This window comes from Magnolia sinica, chromosome 9 (genome assembly GCF_029962835.1).
Source record: "Magnolia sinica isolate HGM2019 chromosome 9, MsV1, whole genome shotgun sequence".
NCBI lineage: Eukaryota > Viridiplantae > Streptophyta > Magnoliopsida > Magnoliales > Magnoliaceae > Magnolia > Magnolia sinica.
This window is the reverse complement of record NC_080581.1, coordinates 48948034-48962154: the sequence shown is the minus strand read 5'-3', so window position 1 is coordinate 48962154 and position 14121 is coordinate 48948034. Positions and strand designations below refer to the sequence as shown.

At 38.9% G+C, this 14121-nt stretch overlaps 1 long non-coding RNA gene across 2 annotated transcripts in view; it reads left to right on the top strand.

Annotated features, from left to right (window-relative positions):
* LOC131255418 (uncharacterized) overlaps positions 1–13363 on the top strand; it is a 33864-nt gene extending 20501 nt beyond the window's left edge. The window contains exon 3 of one of the 2 annotated variants that reach the window (XR_009176012.1): positions 12535–13363. This is a non-coding gene — a long non-coding RNA (uncharacterized LOC131255418). The remainder of the gene's footprint in view (positions 1–12534) is intronic. The other variant, XR_009176013.1, reaches the window with a different exon arrangement.
* Positions 13364–14121: the final 758 nt, after the last annotated feature.

Here is a 14121-nt window from a genome sequence, read left to right as displayed (position 1 = left end):
TAATTTGGGCATCCCCTACCACCCAATATTCATACTCTAGTGAACTTCTGTCAGGTTTGGGAGAAGTTAAATATTATAATTACCTTTTACCCATAAGGAATACCTTTACTAATGTGGCCCATTATAAGTAGTTTGCCCCATTGAATTTAGTCCATGTAATCTAAAAGTTCATCGACTCAGATGGAGACAAAAGACTCTTAGCTTCATTTTTGATTTCCTTTAATTAAGGATAATTCAAACACCCAAGGAGGAACGAATAACTTAAACTTTGCACGTATTTTAGAAACCGATGTATATCAACAAACATGATCACTTGATGGAACTTCTTGTTTCAACACCTTCACACGTACATTGATTCTTTAAGCCCCGCAATGCTCACCTTCAACACATGTTTTTGATCTCAAATCTGATCACAAATCTGGCCATAAACACATGATGCATCTTCACTCTTGTCCACCATGATGGATCTATATGAAAGTGGGCCTCAGATCATACACATTCACAAGACACGATTACATGGCCCACCGCCCACCATACGGTGGTTGAGAGAAACTTGAGTAGATAAGCCACTAATGACCTTAGATTTTCGGCTCAAACAATCAGGGTCTGTTTGTTTTGTCCTCTTCTTTGGTAATGCAAAGGAAATGAGTAATGATTACAAATTACTTCGTCTCCTGACAACAGTTGCATTTGACTGCAATGATGTCGATTTTACATTATTTGATTTTTTCCCCTGATAAAATTGTAATGATGACAATTTTACATTATTTCAGTGTCAAATTATCATCAAAATAAATTGATGTTGCTGGTTGGATGGAGATTTTTATAGTAAATACATAGAAATGAACAAGGCTTGCAAATTACTAGTTTGTTGAATACATCTGCATTCAGGTTTGGTAGAGGTAAAACAGTAATGATGGCATAATTACTTTACATTACTAGGGGAATGGGCAAAACAAATAAGCCTAAAAGGAAAAAAAAGAAAAGAGAAGAAATGTTGAAGATAAAGGGAGAGATCGATGCTCGGATCAATTTAGCTCTAATGCCATGTGGATGGATTGAGAAGGGAAAGGAGGGAATGAGGATTAAGGTTCACACATTGCCACCTTTCTCATGCCTATTAACATAGTTTTCGATATTTATCAGAATGCCATTAATAACAAAAACAAAAATACCCATTATATCCCAGACCTAGATGGGCTTAAGAATGGGCCATATAACAACCCATATTCAAGTTCGATAATAGAGAGTATTCATTTCTTCCTTCTCGAGGCCACCATCTTAATAACGATGCTCACTAGTGCTTCTATTTGGTTGTTGGAAATGACTCCAAGGACTCAAAACTTGGAAGTGATGTTGATTAAATCTGATGTCTTCCTTTCTACTCTCCAACTATTTGATTTCACTAAACTCCAACTGTCCCCCTCGCTAGTCTTTATTTCTCATCGCCGAGGTCAATCAACACCTATTCTTTAGTGTGAATTGAGGGGATGTGCCATGTGGTTCTCCATTCGTTAGTGTTGGTGGTGACAATTTTGAACTCCAATTGGCCTACTTGGTGGTGAATCCTTCGCTCAACTTATTGAACAGTGGATCGAGGGGATGTGCCAAATGCCTCCTACTTCATTGTTCATCGTGATGATCGATTGGAATCCAAGTGGGATTGGAATCATTGTGGTTGGGAGGGGGGTCATCATGGTGGCTTGAGCAGTGAGTGGCAAATTGTTCACCGTGTTCATAGTTTTCTTCATTGTGTTCAGGTTGGGTTTGTGTTGACCCTCAACCTGATCCAACCCATTCGAGTTGCACCTCTAGTTCCAATGCCTGACGAATATAATTCAGAGGTTGGAAAAGATCCAAAGAGATTTCTTGTGGTAGGGGTAAGAAAACGTTCACAAGTTCCACCCAGTAAGTTGCGAGGAGGTTTGCAAGCCCAAGGTAGAGGGAGGATTGGGGATTAGAAACCTCAGGTACATGAATTTTATTGAAGTGGTGTTGGAGATTTACGTAGGAGAGTGGTTGTCTATGGTAGTAGGTTATCCTTGGGGGGGGGTAGTCGCAGAGGCATTCGACGAGGAAGTTTCATTCAATCCAAGGGAGCACTCAAAGGTGAGATTTTGGTTGGATAACCATTGCATGGATAGACCCTATTTTGAGAACTTCTCAAGGTTGTTCAAGCTTGTGGTTGAAGACGATGCTATCATCTCTCAGCTTAGGTCATAGGAGGGGGATAGTATTGTCTGGACTTCGGAGGAGATTGGAGATTTTGTTCATTTTATGACCTGGCTTCAGCAATCAAGAGTTGCTATCAATGGAGAGGATAGATGGATGTGGCATTTAGGAAGGATAGGTCTTTTTTTGGTGAAATCCTTTTGGGCGGTCAGGATTGGTTCTTCTCTGTCAGTTTTGTCGGGTCCCATTAACCTCATCTAAAAGTTTAAAGCCCCCCCTCAGGTTCTTGCCTTTATTTGGGCGGTAGGAAATGAGACTTGTTTACCTTTTGTTTTTGAAGGGTAACTGATAATCTATTAAGAAAGCGGCAAGCTGCAAAAGAATACAAAAAGAAAATCACAAAGATGACCAGTCCAGACTAGAGAGGTTACAAACTCTAAGCTTATTGGACACAACCGCCCAACCCGAAATAAGAGATCGCGCCATACGGAACACCGACTTTGCATCCCTGGAAGAGTCATTAAAACATCTATTATTTCTTTCGATCCAAATGCACCATAGAGCCACGAGCAGCTCTAATCTCCACTTTCCTACACCACCATGCCAATGGACTAGAAAATCGTCAACTGAATTGGGGAATACCTAAAGAAGCCCAAATGATGCCAAAAAAACTTCACCAAACTTTGTTGGCGAAAGGACATCGCAGCAAAAGGTGATTCACTGATTCTTCATTGTTTAAACATAGAGGACATGCGTCGACAATCACAAGCCCCCGTTTTCTCAGGTTATCACAAGTCAAAATCCTTCCCTTACTAACCAACCAAATAAATGCTAAGATCTTGGAAGGAGCCCCGTAAGACCAAAAAGCTGTCCAAGACGGAATTTGAACATTAGTCCCTGAAGAAGAAAGGAAACTGAAGAAGGAAGAAACAAAGAAAGACCCAGACTTGCTGAAATTCTAACGTACCGAATCCAGGTTGTTTCGATGGATGCACTGAGGCAAGGAAAGAAAGCAGGGACAATTCCTCATCATTCTCTGACAAATTTTGCCGAAACAAAGGGAGCCAATGAGCAGAGGGATGCCTAATAAAGCATTCTTTGATAGAAACTTCCAAGTCCTGTGTAGCCTGAGCTAAGTTTGGAAATTGATCCTGCAAGCAACTCTCACCCAACCATTTATCCTTCTAGAATCTGATTTTCTAACCCAAGCCCATTGTAAAGTTGACCCCCTATAGGAAATGACTTTTCATCTTCATGATCTCCCTCCACGCTCCTAACGCTCTGTATATAGAAGAGTTCCACCAACCTTCTTTCTCGACCTCGTACTTCCTGTTGATGACTATCTACCATAAGGAGCCTTCTTCTATGCCGAAGCGCCAGAACCATTTGCGTAGAAGTGCCCTATTCATGGAGTCGAGATCTCTAACGCCTAATCTGCCTGCCTCCTTAGGCTTGCACGTGGTATCCAACCTGATGAGATGAAACTTCCTTTTCTCCTCCCCCTCTTCCCACAGGAAATCTCTTGTTAACTTCTCCAACTTCTCTAGAATACTCTTCGGACAACTAAATAAGGACATGAAGTACAGTGGAAGACTTGACAAAACTGCCTTGATCATCGTGATTCTTCCTCCGATTGACATGCATCTCTTTTTCCACAACGATAGCTTACGTTCAAATCTTTCAATTATAGGGTCCCAAAGTTTCTTGCCAATCTTTCCTATACAAAGGGGGAGGCCTAAATATTTAGTAAGGAAAGACCCCACTTTACTTCTAAAAATCGTTGCTAGAACGCTGATTTCTTCCGGAGGGAGATTGATACCCAAAAGTTCAGATTTACTTTCATTAACATGCAATCCTGAAACAGCTCCATAGCACACGAGAGCTTTACGAAGGTTGTCGACTTGCTGCCTATTCGCCTCACAGGAGAGGTGTGCTTATGATATATAATTTAAGGAAGAGAGGTCTTCCCATAATAGATGGAGGTATTGTGTGTCTCAAGGAGGCGGAATTGGTGAATGTTTGTTCTCGCATTATGCCTTTGTTATTCTCATCTGGAGAAGGATCATTGAAATATTTAGAGAGCATTGGGTTATGCCATTGGATGTTGGATCTCTCATTAGGGCTTGGAGCGGTGGGGAAAGCGATAGAAAGCATAAGAAAATGTTGAGGAGTCTCTTCCTTTGTGCATTGTTTTGTGAGGTGTGGTGTGAATTTTACAACTGTGTTTTCCAAAACAAAATGTGCAGTGCTAAAGTGGTCTTCCTAAGGAATAAAAGTTTCACTCTGGAATGGGCAAGAGTGTCAAAATATTAATGGGGAGTTGTTAGGTCCATTGTCAGGGCTTTGGGGTACTCTCGTTGGAATGGTTGTGTAGTCGTGATGATGTCTCATCATCCTCTCTTAATAAAGTTCAGTGATCCTTCAAAAAAGATTTGGAAGGGATGGTGGGGATCAGGTGGAAGGGTCAAATATGAAGAACAAAGGGAAAATGGAACTCGTAAATTGTCATCATAGGAGTGCAGTAAAGGATCTCGTGTTGATGTCAAGTACATATAATAGTCAATGATGGAAGATATTTTGGTCATTGTCGATGACCTTTGGGGAATACTGAATATGACTTTTTCCTTCTTGCCATCTATAGTAGGAGGTATAATCTTTACGTGGGACTATGACTGTGTTGGTTTTTTATGATCATAAAGGCACATATTTTTTGTCCCTAAAAATGCTGCGATTAAGGAGATGATTTCAATTGGGTGCTAACCATGCTTGATGGCTTGAATGACTCGAGCTTGAGAAGTCATTTTTCAAATGAGCTCTCCAAAAGCACGAGAAAGTGGAATCTCCTGTGGTGTGTTGGTGGGGATTGCAACAAGTCCCATTTAGGTTTGAAAAACTGGGGAGAGCAGGGTTACGACCATGCAAAAAGTTTGCAGATTTTTGTTGCTCTCAACAATTTGAATGAGCTTCCATTGAGTGGACTGGAGGGTGGTTCACATAGTTCACATGGTCTTAACGAACGAGATAGGCAAGTTGTTTGTAAGTTCGTAAGGTTCCTATTTCCTAATTTTGTCAGATTGGGAGGTTTAGTTTTGTGGGTTTTGCATATTCCCACATCAATAGTAGAGTATTTGCAATTGGCCACATAAAAAAATTTGACTTTGTAGTTACCACAAATTTCAATGTTCTCTTCGTTCTTTACAAACTCCGTTATTAACAGTTAGATAACGATGAAAATGCTCATATTTATATTTATAAAATAATGAAAATACCCAATATGATCAATTGATAACAAATCTCACTAACGAATAATCTGAATTTTCTTTACATCCACCATTGAATGGACAGTGTGGATCAAATGGATGGCCCCACAAATACTTCCCAAAGTCTTGAGGAGAGATTAAATTCCTTTTTTTCTCCTTCCTTTTCCCTGGTCATCCATTTTTTTTCTCCCTTATTCTGGGTTGTCTAGTTTTTTCAATCCTAAACCTAAACCATTCGACCTAGACAGTTTTGAGTGACCTGCTCGGTTCACTGTCTGCCCTCCCCTCTCTCTCTCTCTCTCTCAAAAATAAAAAACAAAATAAAATAAAATAAAATTGTTGGAAGATCTAGACAGCAAGGCCCACCTAATGGAACGCTTGGATGTTGCTCACGTGCCATATCGGCACATATGATTATTTCTAAATGGGCGGGCTCCATATCCTTGTGGTCTTACAAAATGTACTGAGGGCCCCCAATCTATGCGACGAGAGAACTTGGATACTTTGACTATATGATGGATGATACACAGGCACTTAGAAATTACATACTTGGCATGCAAATAATTTAAACAAAACTGTCCAAATAGTAGGTTCCAGTTTAGATGCATCATGAACCAAACTTTATGCTTTGATTAGTTTACTATATGAGTGGTGCACATTTATTGGACGCTTAAATATGAAATTTATGCGAGGGTCATATTTCACCAAACAAAGTGTAATCAATGGTTGGAATGGGTCAACCATTTTATTTTTGGGACAATGTCTGATGACACTAGCTTCCACAATTTAGTTGGTTCAATTTGAATTAATGCATGCCAGGTGTACAATTCTTGAGCTCATATGTATCAAGCATCATACTCCGTCAGAGTATATGCTCCCTTGCAATAGCCATCCAATCAAGTCTCCTGACCAAGGTATTATGTATCGGTAACGGTGGCCGTAACGGTCACCACCATTATCGATACAGGTATCGGCTATAACGGCCGATATGGGGGCGTAACGATTGTTACGACCACCGTAACGGTTGAAAATTTTCTTTTGCTTGAAAAATTCTAAAAAAATATTTAGAAAATCAAGAATAATGTAGATATTCCAAATATGTATTCACATGTTTATAGTAGTGTAACGGTCCACTCTTTGGTGAGAGTGTTGTATCGGGCTGTCTAGTGAATTTGTGAACATGATTATATGTATCTAATGTTTACACATCACAATCAAGCGTTAAAACTAGATATAAGAAAAATTGCATAAATACTACTTTTTCAATTTTTTGAAAAAAAAGGCCATCGAAGCTTCTATTCACTCAAATCACTTTAATATACGATTTTAATATTAAAAACTATAGTAAGAGTGGTTGAAATCTACTGTAAAATGATCTAGGAGATTTTTTGGAATGAGAAAAGTAAAAAAAAAAAAAGAAAAAGGGGGAGAAAAATGGTTTAAATATAAAAAAAAGTGGCTGTTTTTCGACCATTATGGGGGTTACGGCTGTTATGCCCCATAACGGCTGATACGGTCTCAAAAAATCAACTGCCCCATTTCACACTCGTATCGCGTAACGGTCATGGCCATTACCTATACGTATCGGCGTTTACGGGTGTATCGTAATGGATACGGAACACCTTGCTCCTGACTCTTGTCAAAAAGGGACTATTGGAAATTGCATACATGGCATACAAATAATTCAAACTAAACTATACATATAATAGGTTCTAGTTTAGATGCATCATGGTGATTTGCAAAAACTAACGAAAAATTGAATAATGGCAAATTAATAGCATGGTGATTTGCAAAATCTAATGAAAAATTGAATAATGGCAAATTAATAGCATGGTGATTTGCAAAGCCAAATTTTGATGTTGGCTATTCAAAAAATACCGTAGTATTGATGTAGCTATTTGGAAAAAAAATAAAATGCCTTTTAGTTTTTTAGTGTGGTTCTTCAAGCTTTTTATTACTATAATTAATTTTATTTTATTTTACATTCTACCTTCATTTTGTTTTTCAAAATTGGTGGGTGGATCTTGGAGGATTCTTAGAAATGGTAAGAAACTGGTGCACTTATGGTTGGTTATTGGCTGTTGAAGAAGTGGCAATATAAATCTAAATTGAAGGCCTTGAATAAGTCCACTTTGGTGCTAATGGGAGGGAAAAAGAAGAGTCGTTGAGTAGGTTAGTGATATAGATAGGGAGGAAGGGCGTGGTAATCTTGATGAAGAGAGTGGGTTGATGAGAAAATTTCTTTAATTCAAGTACCAAGAGATTTTGGGGAGAGGAGGCAATTTTGAGACAAGTCTATGGCTACATGGTTAAGGAGGGTGGTGAGATCATAAGAACACAATATTCTTCCATAAGATTGCAAAAAGGAGACGAAGAATGAACCATATCATAAAATTTGTGTTCACATTTCCTTTATTGAGGACCCGCCTCAAGTTAGAGAAGCTATTGTTGACTTGTATAGCTGTTTCTATTTGAAAGAAGATTTATTGAGGCTAGAGCTGAATGGCCTTCCTTTCAGGCGCATTCTCAAGGGGGGAAGTTACTTGGACTTGAGAGAGTTGGTCGAGTTGGGGGATTGGAATGTGGTTGGGGAAATGGACAGAGATAAGGCCCTGGTCTTGGACAGGTTTTCCATAGCATTTTTTTAAAGGAATATTGTAGGTTATAAAAAAGATGATTTCACGTGCTTTATGGAGGAATTTCATGATTGAACTATTTTGGGTAATGGTCTCAATGGCACCTTTATTATTGTGATCCCTGAAGTCGATGATGCTTTGAATGTCAGGGATCTCAGACTGACAAGCTTGATTGGAAGTGAATATAAGATCCTAAGTTCTAACAAAGATTCCATGAGTTTGAGAGAGGTTTGGTGGCTAGTGAGGCCAATGACTATAGAAATAGGAGTGGGAGAAGGAGGTTTGGTGCAAAGTGGACATGTAGAGGGCTTACAGTCACGCTTACTGGGATTTACTTTTCTTTGTTCTCTTAAGTACAATGGGATTTGGTAGAAAATGATTTTCTTGGACGAGAGTATGCATTACAATGACACTGTTCTCTGTTTTGAGAAATGGCTCTCCTGTGAGTTTCTTTCTACCTCGAGAGGTCTTCGTCAAGGAGATCAATTGTCTCCTTCAATGTTGTCAAATTGCATATGCGATTGTATGCGAGTAGCATATGTTGTTCGCATATGCGATCGCACAATTGCATATGCCATGGCATATTTTTTATAAAGTAATAAAAAATTTAAAAAAGGAAAAAAAAAAAAGAAGGAAAAAATCTAAAAAAAATAGGAAAAATTTGCCTAATTAGTACACATAATTGGATTTGGTTATTGCCTAATTATATATTTAATTACTTATATTATATTATATAAATTTTAACAAAACAATCAAGCTACATTAAAAGAGAACTAATTATTATAAACTTCGAACAAAGAAATTTTACTGATAAATGGATAACTTGAAACAACTTACAAGTTATAACTTACAACTTAATTTACAAAAAGTAAGCACAACTTATAAAATACAAAAAATAAACATACTTGCAATAATTGTAGAGAGATTAGAGTAAGAGATTTAGAGCTTTGGAGTAAAAAATAGTGAAAATGGAGAAATGGAGGGGATATGAGTGCCTATTTATAGGCAAAAGTTCGCCAAATTGAAAAAAATAAAAAATAAAAAAATTGCTTCCACTCTGGTTATTAGGAAATATGCGATTGCATATGTAGTATGCGATCACATATAAAAGTATGCCATGGCATACTTGCCAAGATCGCGTATGCCATTATGGCATATACGATCGCATTTGACAACAATGTTCTCCTTTCTTAATTACAATTGTGGATTTCTGACCGGAGATGATGAGAGGGTTTGGCGAGAGGGTCTAGGGTTGGTAGACCGGAGATGATGATTTCTAAGCTTCATATTGTCGATGACATGCATTTTTTTTTTCCTGAGTTGTCTAGGAACCTATTAAGGTGCATTAAAGGTGTCCTTTCGTGCTTTGAAGCGGTGTCAGGTCTTAGGGTTAACATGAGAGAGTATGAGAAAGACGTGACATGGGAACTCTTTTGCTGAGGGTCTTGGGATAGTTTCACAACTCTCAATGAACTACCTTGTCCTTTCTATTGGGGGGAATGCGTTTGGGATCCTCTTTTTGAAAGAATAAAAAGGAGACTGGCTAAGTAGAAGTCCATCTTTCTTTGGGAGGTAGAATATGACTTGTCATGTCTGCCCCCTCGAGTTTCTGGGTGTGCTTGCTCTCCATATTTAAGATGCCGGTGGCCGTTGTTAAGAAAATTGAGAAAATTCATGGGGATGTCCTTTGAGAAGGAAGAGTAGAGAGGCACAGGTGTCATCTTGTCAGTTGGGAGGAGGTGCAAAAGGAAGAAGGGGGTCTTTGGATGAGAAGGATAAGAGAAAAGTAGTGTACTTTTCTTGCTAACCATGGGCAATATGGAGAGGTTATTTCTGAAAATATTGTGATTCGGGGGAGGTGGGTGGTTCCCTGATCTCTCTTTGAACAATTTGGAGTCCAATGCATGGAAGGCTGTAAGTCAAATTGGAAGGAGACCTAGTCACGTTCTGAAGAAGTAGGTAGCTTGCCTGAGGAAGGTTTTTGCTTCATTCTTGATAGTGGAAACGGGGTCTGGTTCTAAAAGGATATCTGAATGGGGATACTCACCCTGTTAATTCATGTCCATCTTTGTTCTCTTTAGAGATTACGAAAGAGACTGAACTTTTGGACTGTTATGAGACCATGGGCGGATCCGTTGTGGGATATGCTTCTTCGTAGGAAGGTAAATGATGATGAAGTGAGAGACTTACTGCTCTCATGGGCATTCTTCAAGAGGTTTGTGTTGATGTCTTGAGTGAGGATCCCAAGTGTTGGAAGAGGGAGGCAATCAGTTACTTTTCCTCTAAATCTCTCTTTTCCAAGTTTTGTCAATCAGACTAGTTATCTGTCTGCCCAAGTATGGAAGTCCCTATTCCTCATAGGGTTCAAGCATGCATGGATTGCCACTGCCAATAAAATCCTAACCATTGGCAACCTTAAAAAAGAGGAATATGGTGATGCCCATTATGTGTGGGAAAGATGAGGAATCAGTGGACTATTTATTCCTTTATTGTCAGTTGCAAAAGCCATTTTGGATCACCATTTTTTTTAGCTGTTTAAAGTTTGGTGGGCTGCTGAGAGGACTGTTTTTGATGTTATAGCAGGCTGGATTCATGGTCATTTTCCTGAGCACAGGAGACCTATCTGGATTTTATTCCCGTTTCCTTCCTCCCTTGATTTGCATCTCTCTTTGCTATGACCCATTGGAGTTTTGGATCAGGCTGAAAATTGAGCCTATAGAGTTTCAAGGGGTGCCGCATCATGTGGATTGTTCAGATTCAGTGACCATGACACGTGTGCACAGGTGTGCTCACGTAAGAAGGTGAGCATTCGTGTGTGTGTGTGTTCCTCCATGAAAAGTCAAAAAGTCAGAAACAAAGGCATCTTCTTCCTTACCTTCTGAAGAAATAGCATGTGACGATCCTGTGTAGTACATACCAAATCTTTCCTGGTTTCAACCCTGAGACAACCATTAATACAGTTTTGATACCAAACAATCTAAATATTTGACCTCTCTCATTTATAAGGGGCAACACTTGCCAAGATGAGAAAAGAAAGATATCTGTGTGCAATCTCGTGTGTGTGTGTGTGTGTGTGTGTTGGGGGCGAGCAAACAATAAAAAAAAGGTCAGAGGATGGATGGCTTTAGATGCCCTTGAGGTATGGATCTCTTGTGGTTATCCTTGTTGTACGACTCTGTACATTTTAGTGAAACCCAGTGAAATGTATGTGGTTTCTTGACTCATGGATCTTACTTTCCATTGAAGTGGTTGCTGTTGCTGTTTCCAACACTTGGTGGCTGATGGTGGATTGTTGGACAAGCCAAAGGTAAACCAACCAAGAGCCGATCGAAGATGCAATAAACATCTCTGCAGATGAGGCTGTTGATCTCTATCTGGTGGGTCTCATGAGACATTCATCTTCCAGAAGCATGACTTGGCATTATGTCATTCTCAGTGTTGTTGCTCTTGCTTCTTTTCAAAGCCTTTTCAAGATCAATGACTATTTTTCATATGGAGTCCCAGAAAAGATTAATGATGACAAAAATTAAGTTGAATTTGCATATTTTAAAGGTTTTTTTAAGGGTTTATTGGTATAAATTTTTAGGGCCTGTTTGGACACCACCAAATAAGTTACTTTTTCTACTTACAGCAGTAGTAGATAAGTAACTTTTTTTTTTTTTTTTTCCACATACTCACACCTGCCCCACACACTCATGCACACCCACCTCACACACTTTCACGCACTCCCACCACAAGGAATGCTCAAACCCATGACCCTCATGTTGAAACTCCAGAGAGTACCACTGAGGCACGGCAACAGGTGCCAGTGGATAAGTTGGGTTAATGATCAATTATAAGTAACTTTTTATTTATTTATTTAAAGTTACTTAATCACTTCACTTTAAAAAGTAGAAATCAATATAAGCTACTAAAGGCACAAGCAGCTTATCTTAAGTAACTTATGATCCAAACGCCCCTGTAATGGTAAGGATCAAAAGCTTGTAGGTGTGGTAGAGTTAACTGTTGAGACTAGAAGTTAGTCAGTTTTATTTATTTATTTTTGTTTATTTGTTTTGCTTTGTGTGTGAAAGGACGGAAGGAAAGACAATTTTGTGACTTACATGGGTGGAAAGTTCCTTCCATGATTGGAAGCTTTATACCCACTGGTGTACATGGTTTGGGGCTTATGATAGAAAGCAATTGTGATTGATACTTTGTATTTATTATTATTATTATTTTTAAAAAAGGATTGGTGCATGTATCCTTTGCCTCATCAAGGACTGGTTTTGCTGCATTGGCAAGGAAATTTATTTATTTATTTTTTTAAAATTTTTTTATTTTTTTTACGGCATCAAGGGTTATTAGAGCAAGTTCTTTCTTTGGGTTGAATGGAGGTCCATGTGATGTAAATTGCATGGATTCACAATGGCTAAAAAATATTTATGCCATCCACGTTGAAGTTCATATTTGTGTCCTTTTTTCAGAGATGATAATGGGAATCACTGCCAATTTGTGGTGAATATTCTAAGGTGAAGATTCTGTAGCCAGCTAAAACCTTCGGCCTTAATGAAATTGCTTCAGATAGTGGTAGGCAAAGACTTTTTCGATTTAATGGGTGAGGAATCCTTGCAGTAAAGTTGACCTAAGGCCGTACTAGCTCTGAAGATAGAGTTTGAAAAGTTGTATGAATTTGGTTTTGGGGATGGGGAAGTGTTATGGACTCTCATGAAGAAGGTGAAGAACTGAAGTCATGGACAGGTTCTTTCCAAACTGAAGAAGATTGATGCAATATTGCAATCCGAAGTGATGAATCTTCAAACTAGAGTTGAAGGACCCATGCTGAAGAACCGGGAGTAAAGAGCTAATTGAACCTGCAAAGAATGGACACTGAGATCTTCAAATACCACACTTGAGGCATTTATCTCCTTTCACCCAAACAAAAGGTGTAACAATCTGAGTTCATGTATTCAGTTATATATACCTGTACATACAAATCTATTTCACAAGTAGTAAATGCTTAGAAACACTTAAAGTAAATTATCCACATCTGCATTTAATGATCAAAGTGTTGAATTTTGAGGATGATTATTTTTTAAGGGGGTGGGTTGTAATACCCTAAACTTTTCAATACTCACGTATTTAAAGTCCTTGGCTGTTACCATGAGAATTTAATTTGCAATGTAATGACCCGGTGGTTTGGTGCGTGTATACATGCACGTAGTACGAACACTTACATATATTCAAGCTTGCATGTGTAAGTTTATCAATCAATCTTATTTTAACTGTCCAAACACACTCTAACCTGAATCTGCTTGTTGGGAGTGATCTTCATGCATAAATCAGGTCACCGGATTGTTGATTTTCAAGATGGAGCATCACATCATCATAAAATTAACCCTATACACAATTTAAGCATTTAGACACACAGCTCGACCTCATGGGACGGACTCGTGAATATATATATATATATATATATATATATATATATATATATATATATGGGAAAAGGTACTATGCGCTCGACCTCACGAGTCCGTCCCATGAGGTCGAGCTGTGTGGGCCCCACCGCGATGCGTTTCGAACATCTACCCCATCAGTCAGATGCACCATTCCATTGTGGGCCTAGGTGTCAAAAATCAAGTCAATCCGTGACTTGTGTGGGCCACACCACATACAGAAGTGGGGAGGGGCCGTGCACCATTAAAACATTCATAATCATTTTTTGGGCCCACCGAGAGGTGGTTTGCAAATCTAGCCCGTCCATTATGTGTGTCCCACTTGCATGAGGGTTCAGACCAAGTTTTAACAGCATTCAAAACTCAGGTGGGCCCCACCAAGTGCTTTTATATGTTTTAACGGTGTTTTCACATGATTTTAGATGGTATGGCCCACTTGAGTTCCGTATACGGCTGATTTTTTGGATATCCCATAATTTAGAGGGTACCCATCAAATGCACGGTGTTGATGGTCGACACGCATCACGGTGGGGCCCACACTGCTCGACCTCACAGGAGCTTATCGTGAGGTCCCTCACATAGTACCTTTTCCCTATATATATATATATATATATA